General features: G+C 39.7%; 1 protein-coding gene across 1 annotated transcript in view; it reads left to right on the top strand.

Annotated features, from left to right (window-relative positions):
• TRHR (thyrotropin releasing hormone receptor) overlaps positions 1-13,011 on the top strand; it is a 477,565-nt gene that overhangs the window by 416,976 nt on the left and 47,578 nt on the right. The window contains exons 6-7 of the mRNA XM_031439495.2: positions 6,452-6,506; positions 9,366-9,465. The gene's annotated coding sequence lies outside the window, so the exon portion shown is untranslated. The remainder of the gene's footprint in view (positions 1-6,451; positions 6,507-9,365; positions 9,466-13,011) is intronic.

Genomic DNA, 13,011 nt, shown 5'->3' with positions numbered 1-13,011 from the left:
CCAATCCCATTACTCTGTCCTCCTTTACATTCCAAGAGTGATCAGTTACCGAGTCTCAGTGACTCCTCTTCCATGGATTTTAATCACATCTTCCCTCCTCTTTTTTTTTTTTTATCAAAGTATAGTTGCTGTACAATACTGTATCAGTTACAGGTATACAATACAGTGATTCACAGTTTTTTAAAGGTTATACTCCATTTATAGTTATTATAAAATATTGTCTATATTTTCTGTGCTGTACAATATATCCTTTTAGCTTATTTTATATCTAATAGTTTGTATCTCCTGCTCCCCTACCCCCACGTTGCCCCTCCCCCTGTCTCTCTCCCCACTGGTAACCACTAGTTTGTTCTTTATATCTTTTGTTATATTCACTAGTTTGTTGTATTTCTTCGATTCTGCATTTGTATATATTTTACCCTCATGCCACAATCCTAATAAGCCCAACAGCAATAACTCTAGTTTGTGGAAGTTCTGCTGTTGATCAGGCATTTTGCCTACATTGTCTCTAAATCCTTGCCTCTTCCCACTATGCAATGAAGGGCTTATTACCTCTACTTGATTCTTCTCTGTTTCACTTCCTATGATCTGATATATGCATATTTAATTTATTTATCTATATGTTCATTGGTTGCCTCAGCCAACTAAAATGTAAGCTCCATGAAGACAAGGATATTTGTTTTGTTCATTGCTGTATCAGCAGTTACCTCGAACAGGTCCCAGTTTGGTGAGGACCAAATCTGTTGCCCATGATTTTAATTTAGAACACAGCACCATGTCTGCTATTTATGTGTCACCCAATAAATATTTATTGAATTAATTAATGAGATGAAGAATGGCATCCAAGACTCCTTTTCTACTTCTTTTGAGGTATATTCTATTTTTGGCATTTCATCCCTAATTGATCCACCTTTCATTTATTTATTCCTCTTAAATTTCAAACTATTTTGGAAACGTGCTGATACTAATGATACTGATATTATGGCATCAGTCAAATTTAAATCAGAAAAACAGAACCACTATAGGAACCCTTAATATGAAGGGATTTGTCTCAGGGATTTGACCTTCTACAATTGTGGGAGCTGGTAAAGTGCTCTCTGTAAGGTTATTGTCTTTGCATCTGACGTAAGAGCTTAAAGTCCACTCGTTAGCCAGTCAGGAAGGGAAGATGCAGATAAAGTGGGAGAGAGGAAGAAAAAGCTGGAATCCATAAACACAACCTGGAATCCATGAAGAAGAACTGAAACCTGCATCGTTTCCTGTTGTCTCTGACCTTGATGGTGTGGGTATCTGCAGATATCTAGGCCTTTCATTATGAAGTTAAACACACACCTGGACCAAGACTCAGAGACACTGAAGGAGGATCTAGAAGAAGGTGGAGTAATTGCAGGCCTGGCCGCTGCCTCACGGTGATGAGGTGAACCAGCAGGTCCACAGCACAACACTGTACAAGTTACAAGATGGCTGTCGCCTCACTTCTGCCCTCTACACATCCTACAAGGGTCTTTCTCGTGGCCCACCCTGTCTGGAAATATACAGAAAAGGGAATTCTGAGAAATGAAGTCCATCCTAGCCAGGTGACACATTACAAAGCTGCCTCTCATATCTTCCAATTAATTGGTCTTGACAATTTTGAATTGCATTCCTATTTTGTCAGTTATTAACAATCCACCCTAATTTAGACTAGAAACTTGAGGAGCAATATTTTCTTCTTTTATAAAGGTCTTAATAGGATTACTTAACTCCTATTAACGTCTTACGCTGTACCATGCCACTTAAAATTTAATTGGGTATTCACTTAAATTTAACTTCCTTATTGGTTAGAAACGCATTTGTCTGCAAATAACATTAAATCAAAATAAACAAATAAATAAAAATAATGCCTTAAATGAAATAATTCATTTCTTTCTCATAAAAAAGTAGGAAGTCTAGAGCTGATTCATCAGAAACTCATGCTTCTTCTATCAACAAGTCTTAGCATCTTTAAATTTATTTCATGATCCATGAAGGCTGCTAGATCTCCAACCATCACACCTCATTATTGGTGAAAGAAAAGAGAGATATAAAATTCAAATAGGTTACCTTCCAGCTCCCTTACAGCTTTCTTTAGGCTTTCCTGGGAATCTTGAAGAGCAATTTCCACTTGCATCTTAGAGCCTCGACAGAAGCTGGAGAATTATAGCCCAGAGCTGCATACATTGCTCCAGGGAAAATGAATATTGGGAAGCAAACAGCAACATCTGCCACAATTTCTAAGAACAAATACTTCTTACACAAATCATACTAACCAAGATGAGCTACTGCTTTCTTCCCTAGGGATGAGAATATTATCAAATGTAATGATGGGGAGGTGGGGTGCGGACAGCACAGTGGTAGAGTGCATGCTTAGCAAGCACGAGGTCCTGGTTCAATCCCCAGTACCTCCATTAAAGATATCTATATAGTGGTGGGATTTAAAACAGTTAATTTTGTGGTAGGTGACCTCATTCAACATTGTCAACAAATACTTTTGAAGTTCTACACTTGCAGTATGGGTGATACAAAGAGAGTCCTCAAACTCTTAAGCTGAAGCAGTGGAGATAATACAGAAACCCAAATTTTGCAGTGAAATGCATGAACTGTTAATTACTTAAAAGTTGTGCAGAGTGCTATTAGAGCTGTGAGACCATGGGTGCCCAGCAACTGGGAGTGGTAGCCATAGCAACTGGAGACTGATTCAAACAGGGTGTGGATGGGCTGGCACTTTGAGATCCACAGGAAACCATCATAATTTGAACCAGGTTGTGGAGAGTACAAGGGTCAATCCCACAGGGGTTAGTTAGTTTACCAGAGGGCATTTTTCCAGTGGTGAGAAGGAAGGAGCCCCGAGAAGAAAAACTTGGTAAGAATCCTGAGGACCTGCAGAAGTGGAGGCAGCTATGCAGACTTGACTTTGGCCACAGAATTTGTGTCTATTTAACATCGGACCACGTGAACCTGGACTACCTACCTACTAAACGTCATGATTCATCCATCTGATCAGAATGCTTTGAATATATATTGGTTCATGTATGGCTGAAACATTATGCTGTACACCAGAAATTGACACAACATTATAAACTGACTGTACTACAATTTAAAACAAAAAGGCTTCATCGAAGCATTTTCTTGTCTTCATTATTAAGAATGTTATTCCAGATAAAAACATAACCTTTATGAAACCAGTATAGGGTTCTATCTTTGCTTTTACTTCCTTCCCCCTTCTAGCATTAAAAAAAAAAATTTGTCAAAATTTGCTTGTCACTTAGCCACATTGATTACTACATCTGAAGTGCGACCACAGTGTAATGAGACTAATGTCTTACAATGTGGTGGCATTTATGCATCCCAGTGAATGCCTCCTCCTTCAAAGTATCAGCGTCGGAAGAAGCAGTTCTGGTGGCTGCTACAGTTCTAACATTTGGGGAACTGGTGTTTTTGAATTCAACAGAGACTACAGCTTTTAGGAGGTTGTTTGTTTTTTGGATTTGGGGGGTTGTTTGGGGTTATTTTAGAAGGATGGGTGCCCCTCTCATGTGTGTTTTTGTTTTCCATCCTGCTTGGGTAAAGGACTCAAAAAATGAGGCTGTTTTATACAGTAGGTACTGGGGAGACCCGGTGTGTGTGGTTAAGAGCACCAGTTCCAGGGACAGAGCACCCAAACTCAAATCCCAGCTCTGCTCCACATGAGCTGGGCCATCCTGGGTGAGTTTCTTCCTATCTTCTTGTCTTAGTTTTCTTACCAGTGAAGTAGGGAAATGAAACAGCTCAACATCCTCGGGTCTGGGGCAGGGCTGAGGCTAGAAGTCGAGTTTAACTTCTTCTAGCTGTGAGGATAAGGTCTCTGGGAGCAAAAAGAAGAGGAATGTGGTATTAATAAACAAATAAGTATGAACATTAAACTTCTATTTTTACTTCACAAAAAAATTCTTAAGCGATTAAGTAAATTCTGAACAACCAAGTACCTACTGTTTTTTAAATTAAAATGTAACACCTTTCTAATTAATGTCTTAAATCTTTTAAAAATAACAGATTCTCAATAATGTAAAGAAAGCAGAACAAGGTATTTCTAAATTACTATTCCTGTTTTGAAGACAAAAGTTACTGAGAAATTAAAGGGCAGCCTCTAGCTCCTCATTAGCTGGCCTTCCAGACTATGGGATCAAAGCTTTAGCTTTGGAATGATTTTACTGCTTCTCTTCAATAATCCAATGTACATAAAGTTGTGTCAGCCTGACAGGTCAAATTGAGTTTGCAGGAACAAATTGGAAAAGTAGAATCAGTTATTGGATAGCTTTAAAGATCGTCAAATTGTTTAATTACAGGCTTTACTGAATTTGTTAAATCCATTTTTATTCCCCATTAAGAACGGGGTGGTTCTCCCCACACTGCCATGTAGAAACAGGACTGCCATCTGCTCCTGCTGCAAAGCCCTAGTGCAGATGGATCCCTCGGGTTCCATGACTCCCTCAGAGCCCAGGACAGCAGACTGATCAAGCACGCTGGCCATGAAACTGTTCATGTGTTCTAGAAATAATAACTTGCATTTGGGGTTTTGCAGGACTGTGTGAATTCAGATTTGTGGTTGGCTATAGAAGAATAGTTTTGACCAAAAGCATATTCCTTTATTCTCAGATAGCCTGGGATTTGAAGAATTCAGGTGGGTTTTTAGTTGTCTGTTTAGGCAGTTTGCAACTCATGGTCCTGGGTAGAATGTTCTGGTGGCTGGCCTTGGCCGTGGCTCATTCCTTCATTCTTCTCCAAAAGGAAACATTTGCTTTCAGGCAGAATATCCCTGCCTATGCAACATGTATAACCCCTCTTGCTGGCTGTGACCATTGTACAAGCAGTACCTGAAAGTAATTTATATCATGAGCTTGAATCAGACAGATTACGCACACAACAAAATTCTTTCAAATCTGAGATGAAAGACTGTTTTTAGAGTACATATTTGCAGTGGATTTCAACTATCACTTTTCTTTTTTTCCTATTATTTACTTTCTTTCCCCTGTTTCAAAGTGTTAATCTGGTGCTTTGAGAAAGTTTTCTTAAAAAAACTTAAGATGTTCATTATGAACTCACAATAGGCAGTTCACAGGAAAATCTCTAGGACTCCCGTAAATTGCATGAGACGGGAAGAACACTTTTGTGTCTGGCATGATGTTACATTTTGAGCTTCAGGACACCAACAGGAGCATCGGCAAGAGGCAGCACAGCAGACTATTGTATGGGCGTACAAAGAGATGAAGCCTCATTTTCCAAAATGAGTTCCACTGGACTAGGGCATGAAGTACACACACACACGTATAAGGGAGGAGGAGGGAGGAAGAGGGAATTCCAAGGTCAAATGCATCTGGAAAATTTTGCACATGCTTTCCCTTCATAGAGACACTCAATATACTTTATCTTAAAAGGCATGAAGTGTTCTATAGTGAAGAAATTTGCTTAACCCCGAATTTCTGTAAGTGTTTGAACTACAGAATCCTTCTCGCTTGGAACTAGCAGAACTTGTGTTTTCAGTAAAACACTTTGGGAAACATTCTCTCAGTAATCACCAGTTAAGGCTGTATCAAGGATTAGCTAGTGCATTAATTTTTTAAATAATTATCCTGTCCATTTTAGTCATATTTTTCCTTTGAACTAAATTAGTTTATCTCTACAAGAGTCATTTGTGTTGTTTGAACCTTCATAAGTTTAGAACCCTGGAATGTTGAAGTTTTATCTATAAAAGCCAGAAATTAAGGCCTTGTTTAAATCAGTAAATAATGACTTTTCTAACCACATTACTAATTTGGCAGTGGTCTTTGCTTCTTCCACTCCTAGCTAATAATCACAGTAGCTTCCATATGTCTCCCATGTGCCACTCGTGGAGTGGATATTATTTCCCAACAACCAAACAGCTAAGTAAGATCATCCCCATTTTATTAAAAAGAAAATGGAGCTTCTAAGATGCTGAGGAATTTCACTAGTAGATAGCAGGGTGAAAAACTGAACCCAGGTCTGCCTCTGCTGTCTTCTGGGCCACACAGCCTCCTTCTACTGTGAGCTTACCTACCTTCTGTGTTTAGATAGAATATTATGTGTCTACATCCAAAATAAAAGCACGCTGATTCTGCTGGCTTTGAAGAACGAAAAGGGACTGTGAGTTCTTATCCTTAAACTAAGCATCATCTATACACACCCCTGTCATCACCGTTACCACACTCTTACAATTATTGGCTTACTATTGGTGTCCTTTACCAGGTTGTGAGTGGCTGTGTCTTTTGTCCCTTACTGTAGGACCAGGTAAAATTACAAATGTAATAATATCTAACACTATTAAGCAGTAACTTTGTGTCAGACCTTGATTTCGATGCTTTAAATGTATTATTAACTCATTTTCTCCTCACACCAACATCTTGAGGTCATCACTATTATTATCTTTGTGTTACAGATGAGAAGTCTGAAGCTCAGAGAAGTTAAGCAAATTGCCCAAGGTCACACAGCAAGTAAGTAAAGGGGGCTGTAAAAAATTAAGAAACAGAAACCTCTATAGAGTTGGGAGACCAGCAGGGGGAGCTCTCACCTCCTGTAACTATAGCAGAGCCCAACAGGAAGAAGAAACACTCCTCTTCTTTCCTGGCAGGGACTCAGCCATTGAAAAGCCACAGACTCTGTTTACTACAGCCCTCCCAACTTCCTTTTTCCCTCTATAAAGTTGTCCTCCTTCCCTTGCTGTGGGGACGTGCGTGTGTCTTGCCATGGGTGTTGACCCAGAGTTGCAATTCTCTACTGATCCTGAATAAGCCCACCTTTGCTGGGAAAATATCAGGCAGTTTATTTGTTTCGGTTCAACAGGGCCAAGGTCTGAGCATAATAGGGACAAATGAACTCCTTGCTGAAGACTTGACAAATAAAAAGAGTTAACATTTCTTGAACTCTTATTCTGTGCTAGGCACCATTCTAAGAGCTTTACACGAAGGGGGAGGATATAGGTTACCGGTAGAGTGTGTGCTTAGTGTGCATGAGTCCTAGATTTAATCCCCAGTACCTCCATTAAAAAAAAAAAAAAAAAAAAAAAAAAAAAACCTAAATAAATAAACCTAATCACCCCCTCAAAAAAACAAAACAAAAAAACCCAGAAAAACAAAAATAAGAGCCTTACATGAATTATGACTTCTGGTCTTTACAGCAATTCTGTGAGATGAGTGTGATTATTTACACCTCCCCACCTTTTTTTGCAGAGAAATTGAGCAAAGAGAACTTAAACAACTTGTTTAATGTCACAAAGCTAGTAAATGATGGGGCCAGGATGAGAACTGATTCCAGAACCTGGGTTTTTATGCTTTGAATGAATGTGTAATATAATAAAGTTTTTAAAAGCAGAACTGATTACAACACAAAGCAGTAGAGAATGATCCACCTAAAAAGTTTTCTTATGTCACACACATGTGAAAATCACTAATTTCAGAAAATGTCTGACACCATTTTTAAGAGGCCATAAAAAGTCTTGTCAGCTATCTCCTTATGAAATTCTCCAAACTGACACCTGGGTTTTTCTAAGTTAGAATATTTTGGCACATCATTCCTTCTTACGGCTTGTATCTTTAAAATGAAATTAATTAAGATTATGATTTGGCCCCTGGGTAAAACTGATTTGCAAGATTTGAAAACAGTCATGAAAAAAGATACCAAATCATCAGAAGGATACCTTCTAGATATTTTCACAGTTCCTCCCCCTCATAGCAAATATTCCTCAGCTCTAAGCTCCCCTAAAGGACCAGAGACCAGAAATAAATGGGAACAGTTGAATGAGAAGAGAAAACAGAAAATATCATAAAAACAACTTTATATTTTTATGGACAACTCTGGGAGGGCAGTTATCTGCTGCTTAGCAAACAGCTGCATGATGTTCAGCAAAAGTTTGCCTTTCTGGATTTATGAGGTGTAAAAAACAGCCATCAAAAGATCTGAAAATGATGAGACCAGTCCTGAAATCACCGTGTCAACACTTAGAAAGTGCTGTGTGAGGCAAATAAAAATGATTAAATTTTGTGTGACAGAAGGATGCCGGCACACAGAGCACCAGTAACCATTTCTGCAGGGAAGCATTCATCGTCACTGGGCCATAGATAGTGGCCGGGGCGGATGGGAGAGGGGCAGCCTGTTTTGCTCCGGTGGCTGCAGAGGAAAGGAGGGGTGGTTGGCTTCTCACTGTAAATTACATTGGCTTTTTCCATGGATATCAAATTTTACACTGACTTCAGTCCAATCCTATCATGACAGAGCATCTCCCCCAGTTCCCCAAGGTCCTCCTCTGAGGATGATAATTACTCCTATTGGTGAGCACTTCCTATGTTAACAATGATTCCAATCACTCTATATCTATCCCCTTATTTAAACTTCAAAAACTCCATTAGTGGGTACTATGACCAACTTTACTGTACACCAAGGAAACCGAGACGGAGAAATTAATTGCCCAAGGTGAAACAGGTAGAATGAAAGAGTCCAGAATTCAAAGGCAGACAATTGGACCCCAGATTCCATCCTCTGAACACTCAGCAGGCAGCACCCTGGTGGCCAAACCAGTCCACTGCCTGTTATTTTTATCAGCCCATGAGCTAGGAATGGCTTTTACATTTTTAAATGGCTGGGGGAAAATCAAAAGAAGAATAATATTTTGTGACACATGAAAGTCACATGGTATTCACAATTCTTTGTTCATAAACAAAGTTTGATTGGAACACAGCCACGCGTCTTCATCTATATATTGCCTGTGATGGCTTTTGAGCTACGACAGCAGAGGTGAGCAGTTACAGCAGAGGTGGAACAGCATGCAAAGCCAAAAATAGTTATTCTCTGGCCTATTACAGAAAAAGTTTTCCAGTGCCTGGTCTATGCACCAGACGGAGCAAGGACTGGGGAAGAGTCTCCAAATTTGCCGCACCCAAGCGACCTTCTGTTCTGCCATTGCTATCTAAGCCACCCTTCCACTCCACTTACCTCCATCTCTCTCATCCTCCAATCTCTGCTCCCGTGTGTGAACCTGACGCAGTACCACATTTCTGACCTACCACCAAGAGGTTAGTTTTTTCTGCCTTGAAATGGATGGAGAGAAACAGAAGTGTGGCACTCCAGCCAGACCAGATGAGGACATTCTACAAAGTGGAACTAGGAACAAAACCAAGTTTCCAAAGTATAGTTATTACGACTTTAAAAATACCAGGGCCAGTGTTCAAGTTGGAGAGGAAGAAGCATTTAAAATTTCTTTTTTTAATTAGCACTCATCAAAAATAGAAGGTTAAGCTGTTGCCCTTAAAAAGGATGGTCCCTTCAACTGATCCAGTCACTCAACTGCCTTCCCTCAGGCTCAGCGACTCTCATCTGAGAATAAGAAAATGCCAGTGAGTCACTCCTGCTGAAGACACCTGTGTGCATGAAACAGCAATCAAGGAGGACAAGGCAGAGGTAATTGGGAAAGTAGAGCTTCAGCTTCCGTGATCACCGGATTTCAAATATTTTAATAAGTAAATTAAAACCCATGTTTAATTTAAACATTAGTTTGATAAAAATTGCACCTGAATACTTCATGCCTGGCTTTTATCTCTCAGAAATCACTATAGCAACAGGACAGGAGCAGGATTTGGCATTTCCTTAATCACAGTTAAGGAGGTAACCAATAAAAGAGGTGTACTTTCAACAAAAGAACCATAAAATATACATCATCAGACCAGCAGAGCTCTGATTTTCTCTTGCATTAATATGCATTCCACGAGAACAGAAAGCAAGAAGGTGAATATAATTATTATCTCCAAAGAGGAGATATTACCCTGGACTCTCAAGGGGCCTTCTCTGTATATGTACAGCAGGTTTAACGGTCCCCAAGAGCTTGGTTCTTTGACATCATGTGGGTTTGTCCGCTCTGTCCCCTGATGCAGCTCTGAGCTGCTGCAGGCCCAGAGAGCTGTTGGCCGTGTGTGTGTGATGCACGAGAACTTGGGCCTTTTCCATGCTGAGGTACCAACACAGGACATCCAGACAGAGCAGCCTTGTAGGCTGCCAGCAATGCAGCTTTACAGTTATGACGAAATACCAGGGACATAACCAGAGGGTCCCGCTTTCCAGACTCGATCCAGAGGACATCTTTGTCCAGCTTTAGAGAGGAAACCCACTTTTTCCATTTTGATTCCCTCAAAATGTCGGGGTAGGAGAGACACTATAGTGTAACCCTGGGCTACCTGAACCTTAAACATCATTTCTTTTGATTCTCAAGAAGACCCTAAAATACTCTCAAAATCACGCATTTAAAACTGGAACACTTCAGTTCTTCCAACACCTTCATTTTATAGATGAGGAAACTGAGGCTTAGAGAACTGAAGTAAATTGTCCAGGGTCATCCTGCTCATTTATGGGACACTCAAGGCTTTCATTTCCATTACACTCACGCCTTGCCTCTCTGTTCTTCCGAGCATGAAACCAATTACTTTTTTAAATGACCCTGGATCATTACACATTGTACTGAACTCTGGTTGCCAAAAGCTAATGTTGCCTATTGAAACACATTGTTAAATCATGTGTCTAGAGCAAGGGGGAGATGTTCCCATGGCTTGCTCTTCTCTGGAGAGGTGGTGACCCTGGCCCTAATCTAACTGAAACAAGAAAGGAAGGTTTAAAGTCGCTGCCTGCAGCATCTCCCACGAGAGGCAGTCAATCAATCAGCAGAGTTTCAATCTTTAAGCTACACTAAGCCCTTAGGTAAGCTATTTCAGCCAGAATTTATTAGGGACAAGCATAAAATAGTAAAAGTGTTCTTTTCCCAGCTCCGCTGGTATTCAATTACACATACGCACTAGAGCCTAGGAGAATGTAGCTATTTTGGCAGGGCTCAGCATGTCTTCAATCATTAGGATGTTGTAGGAAAAAAATGAATGCTTCTTTCCAAAGACATTCTCATTCCTAGGAAAAGTTGGGACAACCATAGTTCTATAAACATGCTCCACCTTCTCACCCCCTCTTCACTCTATTATACACATTCTTCCCTCAGCCTGAGATCCCCTCTCCTCTTTCTACTCTCGATTGGCTCCTCCATGAGCTTTTTTCATCATTCAGGCCAAGTTGGTGGCCACTCTTGTGTACAACTGACAAGCTCACTGCATTTCTTCACATTTCTATTATTGAACTTCCTACGTTATATTGTAACTCAGATTTTGTGTTTGCTTGTCTCTCCCATTGGACTATAAACTACTTGAGAACAAGGGACCCTGTTTTATTTATCTTTGCTCCCCACAATACTTGGAATAAGTAGATGCACAGTAAATATTTATTTTCTAAAATAGTGTTTTGTGAATAGTACTAACTGAATTTTTGGTAACCTGCACATCTCAGCAGTTCACCATTTTCTCTCCCTAAAAGCATGCCCTTGAAGACTTTGACATCTTACACTTCTGCATACACTTACCTTCCTCTTTCATTCCTAAGTTGATTAAGTCATTTGGCTAAAACTCAGAAGTAATCTGAACATTAACACTGGCTGGGATTGCCAAGAGGGCGGAAGGTCTATAAAACTAGTACATTTGCCCAGGGATGCTGGAATGGTGGAAGTTGCTCATTTTCTCTTCATCAGAATGGCATTCAAACTCTTGACCCAGACTCACAATATAATGTACATTTTGTATTATCATCATGTACCTCAAAGCTTCCAGAGCCAGACTTCAAGGTCTGCACCCTGGCTCTGGAATATATCAACTCTCTGTCCTTGTAAAGTTGTTTAACCCCTTGGTTTTCTCATCTGCAAAATGGAATTGGTAATAAGATTTATCTCCTTGGATGGTTATGAGAACTAACTGAGTTACAATACATTAAAGTTCTTAAAACAATGTCCAGCACTATAACAATGTCAGGCATTATATTAATACTTACATGAATTAAATGAAATTAGAAACTTATAAAATAATACATGTATTAACTACTATCTAAAATAGCATTTATCATGAAACTTTAAATTGATTTCATAACCTAATATTGGGTCTCAGCCTGCAGTTTGAAAATCACAGTGCTTAGCAATTTCATTGTCTTTTTAAATATTCAATTGATAGAGTTTGGTAAACACCAATCACTATGGGGAATCGCTTTGGGGACTATAGAGCTTCAATGAGAAGGATTGATGAGAATGTGCATCCTAGGCTCCCTGATTTATTTCAAGAATTTGCTCAGCCAAAAAGGAGATACATTAACCATTCCTCTCATCATTAAGTAGATTTGAATCTTGTCTTTTAGCTGGCATTTCTTTGCAATTATAGATGAGCATCCAACCTCTGGAGATGGCCCTGCCACCTCTTGAGACCAAAAATCAGTTAACTGGGTACCACTTCAGAGGATCATGCCTCAAAAATCAGTGGAATTAGAAAACAGTCTTTTTCTCCTACTCTAAATATAATAGCCATTAATATTTACTCAGTACACTCTTGTGTGGGCATAGTTCTAATAATTTTAATTCATATTGCTTCATTTATTCCTTAAAAGACTCACACACAAACCCTATGATATAGCTACTATTATTATCCTTACTTTACAGATGAAGATATTGAGGTGAAGAAAAGTTAAATGACTTGCCAGAGTCACAGAGACAGTAAGCAAACCAGGACTAAAGACCAGTCAGTCTGAGTCCAGAACCCTGGGCTTTGTAGATGACTTTGCAACAGGGCTCTACATCTGTCCAAGGATGGAGGAGTCAGGCACTGCACATGTTACAGAGTAGCGTTCGCTATGGGACATCCTCACAGAGGAACACGACACCTACTGCTGTCCACTGACAGTTTTCTATGCATGGGGACTTTCCTCTACCCCAGCTGGCTGGTCAGCAGCTATTTGTACAACTCTATTGCTTTTTATTTCTCCTGGACCTGAGTTCTGTCGACCTTTTCCCTGGTCTTGTGAAATTACTCCGTACCGTTTCACATAGAATTAGTCACTCCAAACACTGTACATCTTTAAAATTGTGTACATACTTCAATT

Source organism: Camelus dromedarius, chromosome 20 (genome assembly GCF_036321535.1).
Source record: "Camelus dromedarius isolate mCamDro1 chromosome 20, mCamDro1.pat, whole genome shotgun sequence".
NCBI lineage: Eukaryota > Metazoa > Chordata > Mammalia > Artiodactyla > Camelidae > Camelus > Camelus dromedarius.
This window is presented reverse-complemented; position numbering and strand designations above follow the sequence as displayed.